The sequence below is a fragment of the Lasioglossum baleicum genome, chromosome 9 (assembly GCF_051020765.1).
Source record: "Lasioglossum baleicum chromosome 9, iyLasBale1, whole genome shotgun sequence".
Classification (NCBI taxonomy): Eukaryota; Metazoa; Arthropoda; class Insecta; order Hymenoptera; family Halictidae; genus Lasioglossum; species Lasioglossum baleicum.
This window is the reverse complement of record NC_134937.1, coordinates 4,009,376-4,030,211: the sequence shown is the minus strand read 5'-3', so window position 1 is coordinate 4,030,211 and position 20,836 is coordinate 4,009,376. Positions and strand designations below refer to the sequence as shown.

Sequence of the window (20,836 nt, the reverse complement as noted above, 5' to 3'; positions counted from 1 at the left end):
GCATAAAATCCGCAGTCTACACATCAGTCATTAGATGAACAGAACCCGATAGTCAAATACAAATTCTACCAAAAGATGACGAAGGGAAAGCCCCTTGATCAGTCCACAATATCATCCAATCGCCTATAGCAAGTAGACGATTAGAAATCGGAAATAACCCGCGCGCGCTAATAATCGTATTTTTCTGATTTCAGGTAAGTCCCAGCAAAAAGATGGTTTTCCAGCGTTGCATGTCCCGGCGTTTCCGGTAAGTCCCCTGGCCGATCGCTTCATTTGCAAGCCGCTCGAGAAAAAAGAACGGCTGCTTGCGGTGCGCCGCCGCGCCGCGCGGTCGGTATGCGATCGTGACGTAAAACGTAACACATTCTTCCCTCTCCGTCCCCGGGCGGAGCGATCGGGGGCCGGTCGTTTCACAATGTGTACTCTCGTTCGCGCCGAGAAATTCTTTGGCAGTCGCGTATGTGGATCGGCGGCGGCGAAGTCTTCTTGGGTCGGTCAGAGCTGGCTGGCCCAGCCCAGTCCGGCCCAAGTTCGGCTCTGCTTGGCCTGGCCCGTTGCGGCTCGATGATGATGTCGCCGACATTCGCCGGACAAGGAAGCGACACGATACACGGATCTCCTTCTCGGAGAAGCCTACGACGCAGTTGCTCCCGCGGTAGGTACGCGCAACTGCGTCGTTCGAATAAGGATCGTAGGAAGGGAGAAAGAAAGAGAGACGCGTCCGGCTCGTTCCCGCGCAAGAGAAAGAAAGGAGAGCAGCGATCAGAGAGATAGATAGACGGCTAGATAGAAAGAGAGAGAGAGAAAGAGAGAGAGAGAGAGGGTAGAAGGCGATGTGGATTGAACGAGCAAAAGAGAGAAAGAGAGAGAGAGAGAGAGAGAGGAGTGTGCGCTGTGAAGTTACGGGCCGATCACGTGGTCCCACGTTCGTCTCGTGTACCTCCTTAGTGTGGCCCCGGCGGCGAACGGCCCTGTGTGCATGTGTGTGTGTGTGTGTGTGCGCGCGCGTCTCTGAGCGCGCGAATGTTTGTGTGGGTCTGTCCACGTGGACGTACGTGCACCGCACGTCGGTGTGTTGATCGTGGAGGGGGCGGGAGAGCCCGGGGGAAGGGTGGTATGCGGGAAACGTTTTCCTCGGTTCCCACGGCGCGACGCCTACCTCCTCTCCCCTTCCCTCTCGCCCTTCGGTTGCCCACCATCGGGCATACAGGCGCGCGAGCGGCCTCGTACACCTAATACCCGGCGTATACACGAACACACGAACACTCGACACACGACACTCGCGAACCCTCCTCGTGCACGTACATCGTCCCACCACCGAAAACACCAGGCTCCCAGGGTGGGGGAGGCGGAGGGGGCAGCGACGCCACCGCTGGACCGCCTGAGATGCTGCGAGAGCCTCGACACCGCGATCTCCGGCCGTCCGTACCATCAACAGACGAAGAGGGCGTGCTCCGTGTTCCCTTGCCCGCTCGCTCGCTCGCTCGCTCGATCGCGGACCTCGAGCCTGCCTCGAGAGTGGGTGTAACGCAACGATGCGAGTGCGTGTACACGCCGAATCACTTTCCGGTAAAAACCGCCGGAGAGAGCAGCTTTTTCCCGTTGAAAGAGCCACGCCGACTCTCGGATTTTTGAGAGCTGCAGATCGGAATGCTGCTTTTCCTTTCTACGATGGATTTCGCCGAACGGCGTTCTACTTTTGTTGGTCGTGTCTCGATCGAATCGCATCTTCCCGCCGTTATGATTAATACGAATGGCTGACGGGGTGTATTGTAACAACTGCCCGTTCAGCATTTGTTCCCGAGTTTTATGAAAACCGAGTTTCGAGGATACGATAATACGGTCATTCGGTAGAACGTTTTATGCGCACGCAGTCGTTTGCATATTGGATCGTGGTTTCACGCGGCCTTTATTAGACCGCCAGCACGTGCTACTACATATTCGAATCCCGCGCGAATCTCCAATATTGGCCGTATAAATTCATGCTTCTCGATATATTTGCCTACTAAAACTTCGGCAATTTTCGTCAGTGATCTAAAACTTCATGAATCGTCTGGTTCCCTAGTAAATTTAATCTCTCTTACAATTAGCTACGGCGAGACTAAACGCGCAGCGCGTAAAAATTACGTCAGTACGAAATCGGGGTCTCATACTTTTCGTCATTCTTCCGTTAAATTACATCACACGGGAAAGTAGAAAATAGGCCCTCATCGTCAAGATATTTTTAATTTTCATTCACACTCGCATTCAGTGCTAGTTTACAATCAGTTGTAACATTTCAATGTATTTATAAATTTGCGGTGCAAAGAATGGCCGCTCGGAGAACTTTTGTAATATTTTTAGAGGAATATCAACAAAATGTTGGAAGAAATGCAACAAATGGGTACTCGGTTACCCGGTTGGCTACACAAGGGTTAAACACGAGATAAACAAGTGAGAAGGAGAGCGCTATAGCGTACCGTAGCTAAGAGGTTAGCGAGAGACACGAATGTGGAAGAGTACTATATTTTTATAAAGTCATCGGCTTCTGAAATTGCGCTTTTCTCTGCAGCTTTTGGTATCGTATGCAATTTGTTACGCCTCAGGACTGGTATCTTGTGCTGCAAGCACCCTTGCAAAATTAGCGATTTAGAGAAAGAAGTCCAACTCTTCTGCTCGCTGATCGCTCTTCCAATGGATCATTTGAAAATATCAGCGATACTTGTTCGTCCGACTTACAGTCAGCCAAACGATGGTTCGTAGTCGCATCAGGTCAGCCGGTAGGCATTCTCACGGCAAATTATGCGCCGGGCTAGCGCCACTTCTTCCAGATACGTCGTTGACCCTTCGTCCTGTCAACGCGGTCGCGAGCGTGCGAGTCAGGTCGTAGTTAGTGGACAGCCACGTGGTTCGAATACCGGGGCTGCAGTCTCCGCGATAGCTTCGCGGTCGGTATTCGGGATTCGTACTCGAGCGCGTACGGTGTGTCCACGATGATTCCAAGCCAGGCATTTCCCTCCCTGTTCATTCGTTCCTCCTCCTCGGCGAGACCCTCCCCGGCCTCCTCGCTCGCTCCTGAAACCGCTGCCATCGCATTGACGACATTCTCTCACGTGCCGGCCACTCGTGTCGCGTCCGTCGTTCCTGGTAACGAGAGAAAGATCAGGGAAGAAGGCGGGAAAATTCCACGACGCGCGATCCTCTTTTGAAACGCGTCTTCAACGCAGGAGAACATTACCGGCGGAGAACGGCGAAAACACGGTGTCGCGCGTCTTCGAGATTTCACATGTTGTGTACAGCCGTAGGTCGTTGTTCGGGGTTGCTGTCCGTGGGACAAAGCGTCTCGGTGGGAAAAAATCACGCGATCACAATGAGCACACGTCATCGATCGAAATATCGCGGCGCGGCCATAAAGTTCCCCGAAGGGAACGCCTTTCCGGACGTTCCACGCGGGACATGGAACTCTGCGATGGAATTTCGAGGAACCTCGGAACGAGAAAAAGAGTAGAGAGAGAGAGAGAGGGGGAGATGGAGAGAGAGAAACAGAGAGCCGGAGAAGGATGGCGAGAGGAGTGCGGTAGGTGGTGGGACGGTGGTTGTCGTTTGGTTCCTGGTGCTCTTACTGCATAGCCGGGTGCTCGAGTACCTATCTACTCACTCCCTCGTACCAAAAGGGCAGCACACCTTGGCTGGCCATTGGCTCCCTTCCGTCTCTGTTCTTCTCTTTCAAGAACTCCTTCTCCGTCTCTTTCGTTCCCGTGCTCGAGGTTCTCCGGTGTTCCACATAAATACACAAATACCCTGGCATAGCCGACTGGCGCGTATATACCGGGACCACGGCCGCATTCCAGGACCCCCGCCCTTTCCCTCTCACCTCTGCCTCTCTGCCCTCCCTCCTGTCCCCCCTCCGCGGCGGCCTCTACCCTTGTGTGCCATCACCACTACTACCACCGGCAGAAGCAGCAGCATCACTAGCACCACCATCGTCGTCGTCACTATCGCGCCGCCAGGGCCCATCTTCTGGGCCCTTTACCTCTCCCGGGGCCCGAGAGTGTCCCACCTTCTAGGCCTGTCTCCCCTGCTGCCTCTCCCCTACCCTCCCCCATCGTGGTTCCTCTAACCCTCTTCTTCGCTACCTTCTCGCCTTTCGTACACAACCGCTCGCTCGCTCGCTCGCTCTCTCTTTGTTTCGCGCGATCGTGCGCGCGGCGCCACCGAATGCCTTCGTAGTTCGTTCTCTTCTCGCCCTTGCGAGGGCCCACGGCTTCCTCTACACCTTCATTCTTCTTCGTCCTCTTCTTACGCTCCTTCGCCCCACCCTGTTCTACCCCTTCGCCTCCTCCCCCCCCCCATCGCCCGGCCTCCTCCTCTCTCGCATTCGCCGCGAGAGAGACACACATGCACGCGCGCACGAGAAGCTGCCACGGACCTGTGTATACACCGAGCCAGCAGGAATATTTTGTTTACCTCGCTCCCAGTTCTTTGAATTCTGCGCCGGCAGCAGCGGCTCCGCGTTCTTCTTCGCCCTCCTTCGTCTTCTTCTTCTTCTTCTTCTTCCTCGTATCCTGCGGCCCTCTATGGACGGACTAAGGACTACCCGCAAGAGAGAAACCTCTGAGAGTTAGCCTCTGTTCCTCTCGATCGGGGCCGACTCAACCGCGAGGCTGTTTTCGTCGCTACCTCCGCCACCACCTGTTTTCTTTGCCTCGTTTTAATAGTTTTCTTTTCCGCGCTACGCGTGCCTCCTCAAGGCGTTGCACACTTTCCGCCGGCCGGCGTCGACCGCGCGTCTCGATTCGCTACGTTTCCGATGTGTTCGCGCCCTCGGCGAGGCGATCGGCGCCCAAAACACCCGCCTCCAAACACAAAATATCCGAATAGAATCCACGGTTCCCGTACGGTCGGCTTACCGAAGCTGCTTTCGGAGCGCGTACACGCTGCTCCTGCGTTTCTGCGGCCTCTGTGTGCACGGCGAGCCTCTGTTTATTCAAAGCAGCGGTTCCCAAAGCGGACAATCGTGCGGGTCGGCGCCGAGTTTTCAAATTCCTCGGGACACGACGCTCCTGCCGAAGGCATCGAAACGCATTCGAAAATTTGCGGACATTTCGAATCGATGAACTCCGATATTAGCGACTCGAAATGATCCGTCGCGGACTTGGTCGGAGAAAGAATTCCTGCCACGACGCGATGTAGGCAGATTATCGACAAAGTTTCTAGAGATAAGAGAGAAGAAAAAGTGTAGGGAGGAACGGGCCCCACCGCTCCTGCCGGTTTTCCAGGAATCGGTCGCGTGTAATCAGCGCGTGCACCTTTTGTACCACCAGGCGGCCCCCTTTATCGCAGCTCCTTCGACACTTTTATCTCCGTTCTCACGCTCAGATTTTTTCGAGGGAAGAAAAAGACCACGCGCGCCTTGGGTTCGACCCTCGCGCGTCGTTGACCGTGGTCTGTATCGGTTACGAGGAGCGGAGGAGAGAACGATCAGCCGTGGAACGACTCGCCACGCATACATCGTTGGCGGGCCGCTGGCAAACGTAGTCCGTTTTCGTAAAAGCATGCACTTATTCCCAGCATCCCGTGGTTCTTCGGGCGCAGCAGCAACGTCGGGGGACGAGGGACGGGGAAAAGAGAGAAGGATATACGGACAGAGGCTTCCGAATGAGATATATAGCACTGAGCAACAAATGAGGTCCTTCCGAGAATCGGGCCACCGACACAGTGCCCGACACACACAAGGGGGTGAGCACCACCACCCCGGTCGGTTCTCTGGTACGCGATGGCTACGAACGATCCTCGCTTGTTTCTCGGGCCCTTTTCTCTTCGCTCTCCCTTCTCCTCTCCACCCTCTTCTTTCTACCCCTTCCTCTATTTTTTCACCTTCCCGAAGACCTCGAAGCGTTCGAATTGCATTCTGCTTTTTCTTTATTTCTACCGGAGATCGCGTTCTTCTCGTACGATCCCTTCTTGCCCCCGTTCCGTATATTTCGGAAATTAACCCTTAGAGGTCAGACCCACTCAGCCGTGGATACGCACGCTAACTATAGTAGTCGTGCGACACGTGACGCCAATGTGATGTGCTCTTGCATCTTGCCAAATGTGTAATAAAATTTTGTATTTTCCATTTTCTTGATTTTACCGTTATATCTTTTAAAGAACTCATTTTTACAAAGCACTTTTCCTTCGCTGATTTCTTTTACCGTTTTGCTCTCGTCACAGAATTCCGTTTCACGATCCATTGAAAAGTATGCTGGAAATAATTCCCGTTCGCAAAGCGCTACAACTTTTAATTAAAAATTGTGGAAAAATTCTCTAGGTTGTAGATTTCATTAATTAAAGAAAACACTCTAAAACTCATGATTATCTTGCCGATCAAAGTAGAGGGTCGAAACTTGCCATGAAACCCTTTTTGTTTAGTAAGCTATTATCGGCTTAACTCGCTTGTATATTCTCCGTTGTAATCTGTAATTAAATTTTAATTGCACATTGGGGAACGTACTTTTTACTAACTTAGAAAAGAGAACTTGCTTTCCGTAATTTTCTGTGATACCATAATTTTCAAAATTGTCAACTTTTCATTCATGCGTGTCAGGCAACAAATAATTTACCGTCGTTCGGGGAAGTGTACGAATTTTCTAATCAAGTCTTTCGTTTTTATTCGTGGCGCACGCGTTCAATATATAATGTTGTAATAAGTATTTATTTGATATGAAGGGAGAGACGCTAATTCCATGTCGATGGATGATATAATAAAGTAATTTATGATAATACACCAGTCTGCAATGAAAGCATCGAATAACCTGCATGTAAAGTCGAAGAAAAAGGGGAAAATCTTTCTATAAAATGACCTATGAATTAACCACTGATTAAAATGTCTTCGTCCCCCAAAAGTGTTTTAGAAGAGAAAAGAAAAATTTATATTTTATGTATAGCTACATTTATTTTAATGCTTAAATATTGATTAGAAACGAATCAAATTTTATTTCATTTAAAAAGTAACATTCATATTTGTTAGACTTTGTTTCAAATCTTTATGACGAGAGTGACTCGTTAAAATTCGGCAAGGGGTTAACTAATAAATAAAAACTAATAAAAAAAAGATTTATCTCGCGCATATCGTAACAATGAAAATGTAAAGAATCGGGTGAAGCATATATTTTTTCTAGTAAAAATGCCAGCAATTTCAATCGTGAGAGGTGCTAGAACATTTTTCGTTACTTTATTGGTTGAAATAAAAATTGAGATTTCACGGACGGCAAGAGGTGATGGTATATTCGCTTCCGATATCGAGAACGACGATGGGCCGAGGATAGTTTGCACGGAGAAGGTTCGTCGACATCGCTACGCGTCGAAGGTTCGAAACGTTGCATCCCTTGGAGCCTAGAACGAGGACGAGGGCGCAGGGAGTAAAGGGAGGGTGAACGAGGCGGTGAACCGCTTGGCGCCATAGCGAGCGTGCCACCCCCGGGCCTCTTCCCGGGCCGCCTGGACCACGGGTCACGTGACCGTCTGCATTCTGTGTTTTCTGTGAATGACTGGGCCCACGGACCAATCGGAGGCCGGCCGATAGAGGCAAGCCTTAGGCGCGCGGAGGCGCGACAAGAAGAAGCGGGCGAGAAGGGGGCGAGACAAGGAGCGAAAGAGGCCAGCGCCGCTCCAAAACGTGGGGGCGCTGGCGCGCGCGTGAGCGAGTGAGCGAGAGCGGCGCGGTTTCTTAGCCTTTGCGGGCCCAAACTGGGCTTGGAATTTCTCTCGAGGATAGCCCGAAAGGGCCGACTTCTCTTCGCGCGCGTTCTCTCTTTCTCGGGCACGGAGCGTTCGTCGTTTCGCGCGCGTCCGTCCCTTACGGTAGATCGAATCAGCGATCGTGGTCAACGAACAAGAGCCCGAGCTTTCTCGATCGAGCACCGACGTGGTGCGGCGCGAGGACGAGAGTCGAGACCCCCCGTCTTTTTTTCTCTCTCTCTCTCTCTCTCTCTCTGTTTCTCTCTCCGTGGATCGGCTCTCAAATCTAAATGCGTTCGAGTGCCTATCTGGTTCGTCGATGACGTCCGTGAACGGGATCTCTACACGGTGCTTATTATTAGCCCCCGCGATAAGGGGTCCCCTTTTCGGCCGCTTTTCTCGGACAATCGAGCGTTTTCCTCATTGGTTTCAGCTTACGCTGGAAAAACGTTCGGTAAGTTTCCTGGAAGTCATCGGTCGTATTTTTCGTAAATGCCAGCCCCGGTCTGCACGAAGGGACCTCGGAGCAGCGTCGCCATGTGACGGCGACGGGGAGCGTCGCACGATTTTTTTCGGAAACTAGATACATCGATGGAGTCGAATAGGACCGCCGCCGCGCCGCGTCGGCCGCGTGACCTGTGCCGGTTCTCGGAAAGGCGGATGCTCCTTTCAAAAATGTAAATGCAGGCGCCGGAGTCGGGGCACACACAGACATGTTCGGGGAACGAAAAAGAAAAACGAGACCCGGCCGCGCGGCGATCTTTCCTCGGTTTCTTCTCGGTCGTTTTTATCCCGTTCGGGGGAAACCTAACGAGACGCGTTCGATCGACAACACGGGACGATAGGCAGGGTAGGCAGGGTACGATGCGAGAGGAACGAGGGGCGCGTTTCGCGGGGTGAGTTACTGCCAATGGCTCAAATTTACACCGCAATTTGCATCGCGAACAATTTAACCGGCGCGATGAAGCGCATCGCGAAGAAATTTTTCTCGGACCAAGGTACGCGACGCCATTAATTCCCGGACCATAAATTCCTGTTCCGGCGAGGTGGAACGCGCAAAGCCGGGCGATGTGGAGAGAGAGAGAGAGAGAGAAAACGAGGGAGATGTTCGTGAAACCCAGCGATGGTTTTACCTTCCTGCCTAGGATTATTACCTTAAATATTATGACTATGTACCCTCTTACTGTCGCGGATGCTAGAACAAGAACGGAACGACGCGTGGGAATTTAGCCGGCGCTCCGAACCACCGAGTCTCACCCTTAAGAGTGGATCCTCCCACCGATCGCGCCGTGACACGTGGTGTCAATGGAAATCGACGATCCACACCCCCGATCCGTAAAATTACGATGTGCCGGCCGACTCTTCTAAAATGGAAAGTGAAAATATCTCCATCATTCATGGTCGTGTGAGAAAACTCTCCGAGACAAAGTTACACCCAGAGGCTCATCAAACAATATACATACATAGAAGTTCACAGAAATTCGTTCACCAAAGATGAAGGTCTACCAAAGGCGAATTTAAACTCCTCCACTTTGGATGTACATCGCGGAAAACTGGAGTATGTACTTCGTATTTGTTCAATAATTGCATTCAATTCGCTAGTTCTCAAAATGTCGGCGAGTAAAATAGGTGTCGGGACATTTCACTGTGGTTTTATATGGGTACGAATCATGTAATCATTCATCAAAACTATTAACTGATTCTATTTTGTTTTGAAATGATCACCTTGGATGCACATCAAAAGAGAAAAAGTATAAATTCGCCATTGCCATTCGAACATCCTAAAGAATCTTTGCATGCGTCCATCGACGACGAAGACGTCCGCCCGAGCCCGTTGGAGATACAGAATGTCCCCGAGCCATCGGCGATACGGTTAACAGGAAGAGGGTGCCTGAAAAACTCGAATCTATGGGTTTCTGAATTCCTCGTGACGGTTGGAACACGATCGTGCCGCGTTTTCTCGGAAACTAGAACCATCGACCGTATTTCTTGTTTTTTCCGATCTTCATCCCCTGTCCGTCGCCGCGACCGTTTTTCCCAAAGACACACACGAAGAGATTTACATCGTCGGTGACAATTTCGGTGGAGTATGTCTGGCTTTTTCTGGAGAGCCGAGCGAGATAGGAGGAAAGAGCGAGCGCGGCTTGGTCAGAGGAGAAGAGCGAGAGGCGAGATCCTTGAGGGGCCCTTCGGTTCCAGGAACCTTGGGGTAGGTCCTTTTGGGAAAAAATGCGTCTATAAAGCATGCGCTCGGCCCTGGGAAAAAGCGGAGAGCGTCGTGGGACATTTTTCCGGCGCGCGAACGGTGCGCCGGCGAACGCCCGGGAAAAAGAGGATGCGAGGAGAGGCCGATGGAGCGTCGACGAATGAATGAACGAAGGGGGCTGGAGAATATAAGAAGGGAGCGGAGAAAGTCGTCGAAATGGAACGAGCCACTCGGAAATTTATGTTAAAGTCCACGTTTCTCGGAAACTCATTGACGATTCCTCATATGTATGCGGACGATTCGTCTCGTCTCGTTTCGGCCGGTTTTCGACTCGCGCGTTGTGTCGCGCCGGGGACTTTTCTCTACGTGGGAACAACCCGGAACACGGGTCCGGCAATTAATTATTCATCTATCGGTCGGCCGCGACGATTTCTCGCTAGCAGTGAGAGGATCACCTCTCGTTCGCCGCGTTATCGGCGTGTCGTGCGAAGCCCGATACGATCTAGTCGGCAGGATCGATACCGATGGCATCCGCGGCGGAATTTCCTTTCGATTTCTCGAAGCGGCCGGTGCCCCCTCCCCGCGGCAGGCCTCGAATATTCAGCCGGGAGCGGATCCGAACCGTTGCTTGGAGCGAGCGAGCGAGCGAGCGTCCTCCTAATTCTTGCCGTCACCGCGACCACCTACTTGTAGTTGTCACAGAGGACCACCTCGTTAGCGATATACGCGAAGGTCGGTCATAAAAAAGTGTGAAACCCGAGAGGGAGCGGTGGCCGTGCTCGTTTTCGATCGAGGGCTCACCGCTCGTCGATTCTCGGAAGGTCCGCCACGAAATTCGAAGGTGCCGCGCTACGACCTCGGGCAAATGGAGATTTCGTGTGTCTTGACCTTCGTCAAGGGAGGAGCCGGGAACGACGGCGCGAGAGGGAGATACAGAGGGAACCAACGAGCCAAGGATCTTTTTCCGTCTCGCTCGATCTCCCGCCCCCATTTTTCTCTCTTTCTTCAAGCCTTTTTCTCTCCTATCCGGGCTCCTGCGAAAAAGGAAGGCTCGTCGCCGCGGTGCTCCTACGCCGGCCGGCGCGGCGCGGCGTCTAACCTTCGCCGAACGCGCAATCTCCTTCGAAGAAGACAGTATCGATTAAGAGAGCCGTCTCTCGAGTCGTCCCGGCGTCGATGGAGGAACGCGAGACAGGAGGAGGCCGCGCCGCGAACAGAGAAAGAACTTTCTTGCTTTCACTGCGCGCAGACCAAACGAATTCCTGGAGATCCGCGAGACCTCTCTGCCTCGGGGAGAACCCGCGGTCTTCTGATACTCCTCCCGCTCTTCGAAATCTCGTCCGACCAGACACGAATATGTATGTCAGGATAGCAAAAATACAAAGGGTACACGGTCAAACGTAAAGCATCTCTTTTGACGGCAACCGTTGAAATGCCAGTCTCCTCAAACCTATAAATCGTTCGAGCTCACCGCGTAGTCGATGTAAGCTCGCGGCGACTCGTTAGAAACTTGAATGTGCGATACTCGTTTTTGCACCTTCGTAATCACTTAATTTCCTGAAATCTCCGCGAGCAAGTCTTAACGGAGCCCGCCAACTTTAGACAACAATCTTATTTTACCCTCTTCTGAAACAAATTTTAAAACACTGTGTCAGTGTTTGACACCTTCGTACGACAATCGACCATTCAGATTATTCGTGATTTAGATCAAGGTACTTCTAGAAAGTAAGATCAGGAAGGGTACATGGATCATAGGTCGTGAAAGTCAAATTTTAAGCTCGATTTCTGTTTGACACTCTATCTTGGGCCAGAGCAACTCGAGTGGTGACTCAAAGTCACGCACTAAATTGTTTACATTATCAAATATGTTGGGATCTAACTAATTACTAACCATTTAAATATTGTATGAGGTATCATATTTATTTTCTTATCTATAAAATGCGAAAAAAATTATCAAAACAGCTCCAGGTCACAGCAAACGGTTAATCTCTTAGATAACTATGACGAATATAATTCGTCAACAAGTGAATATAATTCGTGTAGAATTAAATACTGTAAAACGCTATGCCCAAGTCGAATATATTCCCTTGCTTGTAATAATAATAATAACAACGAGGATCATTTTATATTTTATTTGTAACGCTATGCCAACGACATGACACTTCGCATAACGAAACAAGCCGCTTAAGAGGTTGAAGAATGAAAAATTCCTTGCTGGAATTGACGAGCAGGATTTCTGACGGAATCGCAACCAACATGAAAAGGATGGCGTCCGTTCGCAGCAGCAGTCGGCCGGTCGTCGGTGGCGCGGGGTCCGCTCAGCGACATCACGGCAATCATCGTCGTTAGTGATCCGCGACGCGGCCACACCCGTCGAATGCCAGAGAAAAATTTTACCGCGAGAGCGCTGCGTTTGCCCCGCGGAGTGTTAACGTAGTAGGTATTCTCGCCGAGGGGGTAGGGTTAGGACGAAGAAGAAACAGCGGAGCGGAAGAGAGAAAGAGAGAGAGAGAAAAAAAAGAGAAGGATCCCAGGGGAAGGATAGCGAGTCGGTCGGAACGAGAGGAGCAACAGAGAAGAGAGTAGAGAGGACGGTGAGGCCGATTGGAAGGTGAAGATAAAGGGCTACGAGGCGGCGGCACGACCAAAGAGTAGAAGCCGTAAGAGGCTCTCTGCTCCCTTCTTCGACGAGAGGAGAGAGAAAAAGGAGAGGCGCACCGTGCATGGAAAAATAAAGGCAAAAAAGGAGAAAGGAAGAGAGGGATAGAGAGAAAAGAGAAGAGAGGAGAGAATACGAAAGGAAGGAAGAGGAGGACGAAGAAAGGAGTGGAAGAGGATACGCGGAGAGACCGGCGGAGGGAGTGAAAGCGAACTAGAGAACGGCACCGAACGAACAGAGATCGAACGAGGTGGCCTGGGACCATTGGTATCTTAGCCAGGATCGCCGAGCTTCGGGGCCTTATTGTGTTGTATTGCCTCGAGGGCTTCGAAGGTGAAACACGGGGCTTCGTTCGTCGAATCTACCCCTAGTTATACACCATGTTATGATCCGCTTCTAACGACCGTGAGATGCCGATGATGAGAGGCGGTTTTGCGCTCTCTCTCGTCCACCCCCCACCCCCTCTCATTCCCTTCAGGGCACCGTTCCCTTTATCCCTGAAATACGACGGGGGTCCAGTTCTGTCACGACATCATTCTCGGCTTCGTCATTTTCGCAGGGATTTACTTTTTCCGTCGGGTATACAGCGTCCTCGTTCTCAAAACCAGAGACGATCGTTCCCCCGGCGCGGCCTGGCGGGCCAAACTGCGCAGCAGATTCGTAGATCTCGACACACGGACGCGCACGCACACGTTCGCGGGCCAAACGTGTTTCTTTGCCCTCGCTTAATACACGGCCCGTGATAATTCACGGACGGTTCTGCGACGTAGCCGGCGCGTAGCGGTACGTTTGTGTTTATCCTGCTCGAGGGGGTCGAAGGGGGAAAGGAAGAAAGCTGGCCGGAGAGTAAAAGCAGCGAAGAGGCCGGACAGGCGACGCCTAGTCTGCCGCGGACAACCTCGACGCGTTGTATTAACATATTCGGCTAGCAATGACCGGGCGGATTCGTGCTGCGCCGCGCGCCGATTACGAGTCCCGAGCGCGGAGAGAGAGAAGAGAAGACGATTTTCCGCGAAACAGCGAACATTTTTGTGGAACCGATCTGTGCCACCGAGGACGGACGAGCAGGGATAAGCGGTACCGTAGGTCCGGCTCTGAGCAGGCTGGGGGGTTGGCGGACATTCCACGGGCCCCAGGTAGCATTAAAGGAATGCAGATAGGATGAATGAGGTGGTCCAAGCCACTGCCGACCGACCGATGCATACGAGTGAATCCTCCTCTTCTCTCTCGCTCTCTCGCTCGAGATCGAGGATCCAGAACAAGAGTGAGGGCAGAGGGAGAGAGAAAGAGGCAAGTGGTGGGGCGGAAGAGAACGCAGAAGCAAGAGGGGGCCGCGAGAGATATAGAGAGAGCGTGAGAGCAAGAGAGACGGGTAAAGGGAAACCGAGGCGCATTCCACGTTACCGCGATAATTAACGGCTATATCCCAACCCTATCCTACGGGACGATCCTCCTCGGCGTGAGAGGGCGGCGAGCGGGATACGCGCGGAGCTCAGGTGGGGGGGGGGGGTAAGAATACAGAGGGCATTTGAATAAAAGGCGCGAGTACACGAGTTTCCTTTAATCAAGCGGATTCTTCCGCGGTAGCCTGGAGAAACTCGCCGTCCAGAGAGGAATCCTCCTCCTGTCCGCCCCGATGCGGTGTGCGACGAACAGAGAAACGTACTCGTTTCTCGGCCTTTTGCTCTCCTACGTTCAGAGTCGACTCGAGTCGAGAGCCGATCCCGGACGCGTGAGACGACGTTGTCGAAATTCCACGGACCGAGTTATCGTGTTTTTCGTTTTCCGTGTCAAGGTTCGTCGTCATCGAGATAATTGCTCGGGCCGGGAACGGTACGCGCGCGATACCGGCCCGGCCGATCGAGGTGGGAGACTGGTTCCTCGACCCGCGGAAAATATTTTGTACAGCCCGCCCCTGGTCATTCAATCAAGACCGCTCGAGGTTTCAAGCATTTTGCATGTTTTCAGTCAAACTGAATGGACTTTACGGAGAATTCGCGTTTCTCGCTTTACTTCGCTTCCGGCAACACCGTGCTTCTTCGCGTAACGCTCGTGTCCGTTGTTTCGGAAAATAAATTTCTGTTTCTAAATTGCATTAGGTCACGTTGGATAAACGATCCCACTAATTTAGCACAGAATAATACATATAATTGATCATCTATGGTTTTAGTAATAGGGTAATTGTCCCAGTAATCAGCCATCGTGAACGTTATTATTAATGTACTATTTTCTAAATTTTTACACACAAAGCTGGACACTCTTATTTCTAAGCAATTTGAAATTTTATATTTGAGACGCATGTACCTTAACTTGGGTAAAAAAGTGGAATCCTGCACGTGGTCATAATTCAATGACTCGGTGTGCTCTTCAATTTAGAGTGCTGGATATTTTGTCTACCAGCAAAGTACTTGTTATACAGAGTGGGAACGAAGTGTTACAAGCTGTTTTCTCGGAAACCATAATAGCTATCGATTGCATTTTTTAAACGAAATAGGATAACAGAGTTGACTGTTGGATATAGAAGTCATTTGTGTAAGGCAGCTGCTAGGAAAGCAAAACGGTAGCTTTTGCAGAATTAACGTTCCTCATGACTCGAATTTTTGTTATAAATGTAAACAAATTTGTGAAACTTCTAAATACAAATTAACATTGTCACTAACGCGTCAGTCATGTCGATACGGCCCCTCTGTCAAACTAGAAAAAACAACTCTTTATTATTTGCCAACTCAATATAATCCATTCGGTTCAGCCAAATTTTGTTCAAGACCTACGGGATATCATATAAGATGATTACAAAAGCAATTGATATAATAACACAAATTTCTTACAACTTGCTCTGATTTTGTACGACTTTTATGAGCACTGCAGTTAACAATGAAACACAGTGATTTCTACTGGTAATATTACCAACCGATAATCTCTAAGTTATTGAAGTAAATGCGTCCCTTGGTCTGGTTCTCGCGAGACAGTCTATGAAACCAGAACCTTCCATACATTTAAGCTGCACAATTGCAGTTACATATTCGACTCTGCCCGAATTTCGAGTTGGCAAGATGCTTTCGAAATTCGTTGACAAACACCGGCGACACTTTCGGATTTCGATTCCGGTGCTCCATGCTGCATAATAAAGTTGGCGCGAGCACGCCAACAAAACTGGCAACGCGAGGTTGACCGCGTCGACGAAGAAACGGTAGATATGAATGGCGAGGGCTATCGACCATCCGACACTGGGTCACCGACTGATAATCAGCCGGTTGGTAACTCGCGGGGTAAAAGCAACACCGCGAGTCGCTGGGACAACAATGTGTTGGCCGTAGGGTAGATCCGTTGTGTTCTATCGGGGATCGTATCGGAGTAGAACGAACGGAACGGAACCGAGAAACGAAACGATCATCCGCGTATCGCGTGGGGCCCGAATTATGTAACCCGATCGATCCTCCCCGGTCGTGACGACGCGACGCGACGTAAGCGGCGCATAACGAGAAACACGGTTTCGGTATCGTCAGGGTGAATAATCTGTGACACGTGTGTCGACAGCGTGGCGTCGAGGAGGAAACGCTCGCGTTCCATTGCCACATTTTTCTGTCGGCTCCACGGCCCTCTCCGTGTGTGTAATCGACGCATCAAGACTTTTCGATAAATGATGATTCCACGGTACATAGAAGCGTTCCAGGGCCCCGTTTCGTTGGCTGGTTGCATGTCGTCGTCGTTGGCCCATCTCTCCCTTTTCCACACTCCGGTTTCCCTGGTTCCCCGCTCTCACGGTCTATCTATCTGTACGCTCCTTTTTCTCCGGCGATTCGATAAGCGTGAAGCGCGCGAGAGGGTGGGTGGGTGTAGGAGAGACGGAACGATGGTGGTGTGCAGCGCGGAGAGGTGGAGAGCAGAGAGAGAGAGAGAGAGAGAGAAAGAGGAGAGGAGAGAGGGAACGGTAGGTGACGCGCATTCTGCTTCCTCGGCTCGATGTTTCGAAATACTCTGCTTTCATTCATGAGCACGCCACGACGGAAACGAGTCTCTCTCTCTCCCTCTCTCCCCCTTCTTCCTCCTCTTTCTCTCTCTACCTCTCTCGTGGAACTGACGCGTCGTCTCCTCGATTCAACGGAGTGATCAATGGTCGTTATCGCGCCAGATAATTTTCTAGGGCCGATAAAGAGGCGCCAGCATTTTTCACGATCGACAGCAGAGCAAACGCGGCCGCACGCCTACCGCTCGTGTTACAAAGTGGCTCGTATTATTCCCTCGATACTATACGCTGTTTACCACGGACGTATAAATTAACGAAAGGAGAGTCCGCGGCGGATCCCCATGGCTACCAGACTCTCCAGACTCCTATCCGAGTGAAATACCTCGACAAAACGGCCGATCGACAATCATGCACGAATTCTCGGCATTTATCGTCCTCGTTGTAATTCATCTACGATCGCTGTAATTGAATTCCCGGCGTGGGTTAATTGCACTCCTTGTTGTTGTGTAATGATTACACCATACAGTCTCGAGTATGCATTCGCGAATGATAGACCTGTTTTTCTACAATTTGTTCATTGCAGACTAAGCTGCATCTCAACCGTTAATCATCTGTTGCTTACGGAATAAGCAAACTTTTTGTTTTATCCCAGTTAACACTAAACATAACCATTTTCTATTATTTAGTTATTGAAACTAGAAGAATGTTTCTGTTAGACATGATTCTACATATTTCTCTATTCAAGCATGTGGTAAAGTGTGTTCAAGATCTAAATAGATTCGATTGTGTCAAATTAGAAGTCAACATACTAGTACTATTTAGACAGAGCGTGGATTAACCCCTAATTTGAACGTCTGGGCCAATTCTGATTCAACTAATTAAAATCTGGGTCGATTTTGATCCAACTTTTGAAATGTGAAGTGTAACTTGAGGATCGTTTGTGTTACATCTACTACTATTGCTAATCGACTTCACTGCAGCATTTATATTTTTCAATTTATGAACAGTACATTACAGTGTTCAGAAAATTCGGTTGTAGAATATTTAAACTTCTTTTGGAGACTTTCCCTCTTTCTCCAATCTGCAGGTACATAAATACTTTTATTATGAATCAAATATAAGAAAATTGATCAAGTAGATCTACCTATGAAGTCGTACACGCCTCCTACAGTTTGTTTGCTACTTTTTCTTCTTATTAAGCTATAAAACCACTATGGGATTATTAGCAACATGCATATTGCTGTGCATGCTAACATTACAAAAATAACTGCGAATCTAGGTTCCACAATAAAGGTGAAACATTTCTGAATCCAACTCTGAAGGTGCAAACAGTGAGACTAAGGAATTTGTGGATATAAAGTAAAGGGCAAAGAGAGGGTTCCTGCAAAAAGGTATCTATTGTATAGGGTGGAAAAAGTATCCTTTGTTGTAAAGTTTGTGAATTAGAACATTTCTACTATTATCGTAGATCACAGACATTGCCAGAACGCATGATTAGAATCCTGTACCAGACAACCACACAGGCAGCTTGTGTCAGTTTAGCGTGTGCAAGTTTAATCTTAAAAAGGGAGGCCTTCAGCCGATAGTGTCCAGATCGAAGTCTGTTAACCCAACAGATGAATTCTCTAGGAAGCTTAAGATGAGCAAACAAAGGGCTCGACCCAGTATAGCAGACAGATCTGAAAAATTTATTGCGAGCCACTTAACGCAATTGAATTTATCCGATGCAGCCGAGAGTGACAAAAACGCAAGAAGCATTATGAACAAGCTACCGCTAGGTATCTTAGATTTTCGCTCTCGTCGGAAAACCGGTCGCCAACGTCGTCTGCGGTTCACTTTCAAAGTCTGGCGCGAGGTCGATAGGTCGCTGGTCTGTCTCGTCGGCAATCAGACCCTAGGATCGCATCGATAGTCCCTTTCTCGGTCGAGCGTGCCGGCGAGCGTCTTGCCTTGTTCCGGGCAGCTTTCCTCTTTCTCTGTGGTTCGATCATCTTTTCGATCGATCGTTAGAAGATCGAATTCCAGAGCCGCGGCGAGTAGAGTAGAGTCGACTCGAGTCGAGTGGAGTGGAGCTGCGTCGCGTCTTGTCGCGCGGTGCGGCGCGGCGCGGCGTCGAGCAGCTTCGACGACCTAGAAAACAGCAGGCCTACCGCAGGCCCCTCGTGGAAAATTTTTCATTAAGCCTTTCTCTCATACCTGGCGCCTGCGCCTAATCCAAATGCCTTTGGCTGCTCCTCTCGCTCCCCGTCTCCCACCCTCCTCCTCGCCCTCCCCACCCGCACCCCTCCTCTCTTTCACCTTGCCCGGCGTAATCCTTTTCTCTTTCTCGTTCTTCTCGTTCCTACGTCTATGAATGGGATTCTTTCGAGCCGCGTTTCACCAGCGCAGATGTGGCCGCGAACCGTGTGCGTGCGTGCGTGAACCAGCTACACACACGCGTTCATGCTCGCGCGCGCGAGCGCGCCACCAAGCTAACGTGGCGGGTGTATACTCGCGTCTCAAACGTGTACCTTCACGGACGAGTACTCGCGCGCCGTGTCTTCTCTTCCTCGTACGTATGCCGACGAGCACCTTCACGCATTCCAACCTACTCCCATGACGAAATTCAAGACGAGTCGTCGGCCCGATAGCAGCACCGCTTCGCCTCGTCTTCGTCCTCGTCCTCGTCCGCCCGCCATGTGCGTTCGTTCTGCGTGTACGTGTGCGTGTTGTCCAAGAGCAAACTTAGTACCGGGGCCCCGGGGGGAATCCGTTTTCGGAGTTCCAACCGCGGCCGAGTTGATTCAAGAAACTCTTAAGTGGTCCCGTTTAAGATGGCCCGGCCACCGCGGCGACCACCACCGGGGAAAACGATTTCGAAAGCTAGAGCAAATTGGAAATGCTTCTTCTTCCTGAGCCGGACGCGAGAAAACGGTCACGTCGGAATTCCAACGCGAAACTTTCTTCGCTTCTTCTTCTTCTTCTTATTCTTCTTCTTTTTATTCTTACTCCATTTTTTCCCTTCACTCGGTCATTTGTTTGTTTATTAACTCTTCGCGGCCGAAATCCCGGACTGTTTTACCGTCGCCCGACTATACCCCGCCAGGAACGACAGTCACTTTGGAAATGTGTCATGCCGATTGTAAATACGACATATGTAATCATTTTCAGGAATAAAAATGTTCGATTTTCTATGAAGGAAAGAAGTATTCCTCCCTTGTTTATGGTCAGACATCGGATTTTATGCATTTATGACAAAAATTAGTAGGTGTAATTCAAAACAGTACAAACATTAGAAGAATTTTAAAATATTTTTTTATATATTTATATTTATTTATATTCATTTATATATATATTTATATTTATTTATATATATTTTTTAAATTAAGATAGTATTAAGATAGAAAATAAATTCCCGTTTCGCTTCAGTTTGTTGCGATTCAGGTAAAAAATTTTTATTTTGCATAAAGATCCACCGTCTAGCAATTATACAGGTGTCTTCAAAATAATTTCAAATACGCTTGGATCTTTTTTAAACATTTTTAAAATGGCACGCTTAAAGCAAATATAAAATGTGCGAAATCTATTAAAGTTATCGAATTTTGCGGTGATATGTTCTTACTAAACACTTTTGGAGAAAATGAGTTAATGGCATTTTTAGTCAGATACAGATATAAAAATTTTTTTTTTAATTAATAAATAAATGGACTTATACCACTTTCAAAAACAACGGCTCATTCGATTCGTTGTTCTATTGATTATTTCATTCATTCAAGTATTTGAATAGTATCGGTGTTATCAAGCGAATTAGTACAAGGAAGTTCCTCGTGAAATCGCGATTAAACAAGAAATCGTTTCCTTCCTGACCGGAGTCCTTCGGGAAACCACAGACACGGCGATCTGTCAATTAGGATATCGGCGGCCTTATCGTCCCTGAACCACTTCCTTATCCGGTGACATGATTCGAGAGTCACGACAAATTTTTCCCACTGATACGTCGCGCTCGGAATGCCCGGGAGTTATCGATCACGCTCGTTTCTTTGCGAATTCTCCTCGCGATCGGGACCGTCTTGGAATATCAATCCACTTCGGATTTTCCTATTTACGTTTAATCATCGTTCGTGGAAACGCGTCCAGGAAAATGATGACTCCTTGTCGTGCGTTCGCCAACCGGGATCCGAGAAACTTCTATCCCGATGCGGGGCGATGGGTGCCCCGTTGTCCCTTCTCTGCTACAAACTGCCACACACGAGTAACGGTGCTTCGAGCGTGAGAAAGAAACATCGCGGCACGCGCGATAAAGGCCGTCCTACGTATTGATAAA

At 49.7% G+C, this 20,836-nt stretch overlaps 1 protein-coding gene across 4 annotated transcripts in view; it reads left to right on the top strand.

Moving 5' to 3' along the window:
* LOC143211764 (serine/threonine-protein phosphatase 4 regulatory subunit 1) overlaps positions 1 to 20,836 on the top strand; it is a 273,852-nt gene that overhangs the window by 152,064 nt on the left and 100,952 nt on the right. The window contains exon 2 of one of the 4 annotated variants that reach the window (XM_076429718.1): positions 195 to 20,836. This exon is cut by the window's right edge and continues 33,946 nt beyond it. The exons of the other annotated variants lie outside the window; for them this stretch is intronic. The gene's annotated coding sequence lies outside the window, so the exon portion shown is untranslated. The remainder of the gene's footprint in view (positions 1 to 194) is intronic. 4 annotated transcript variants of the gene reach the window in all.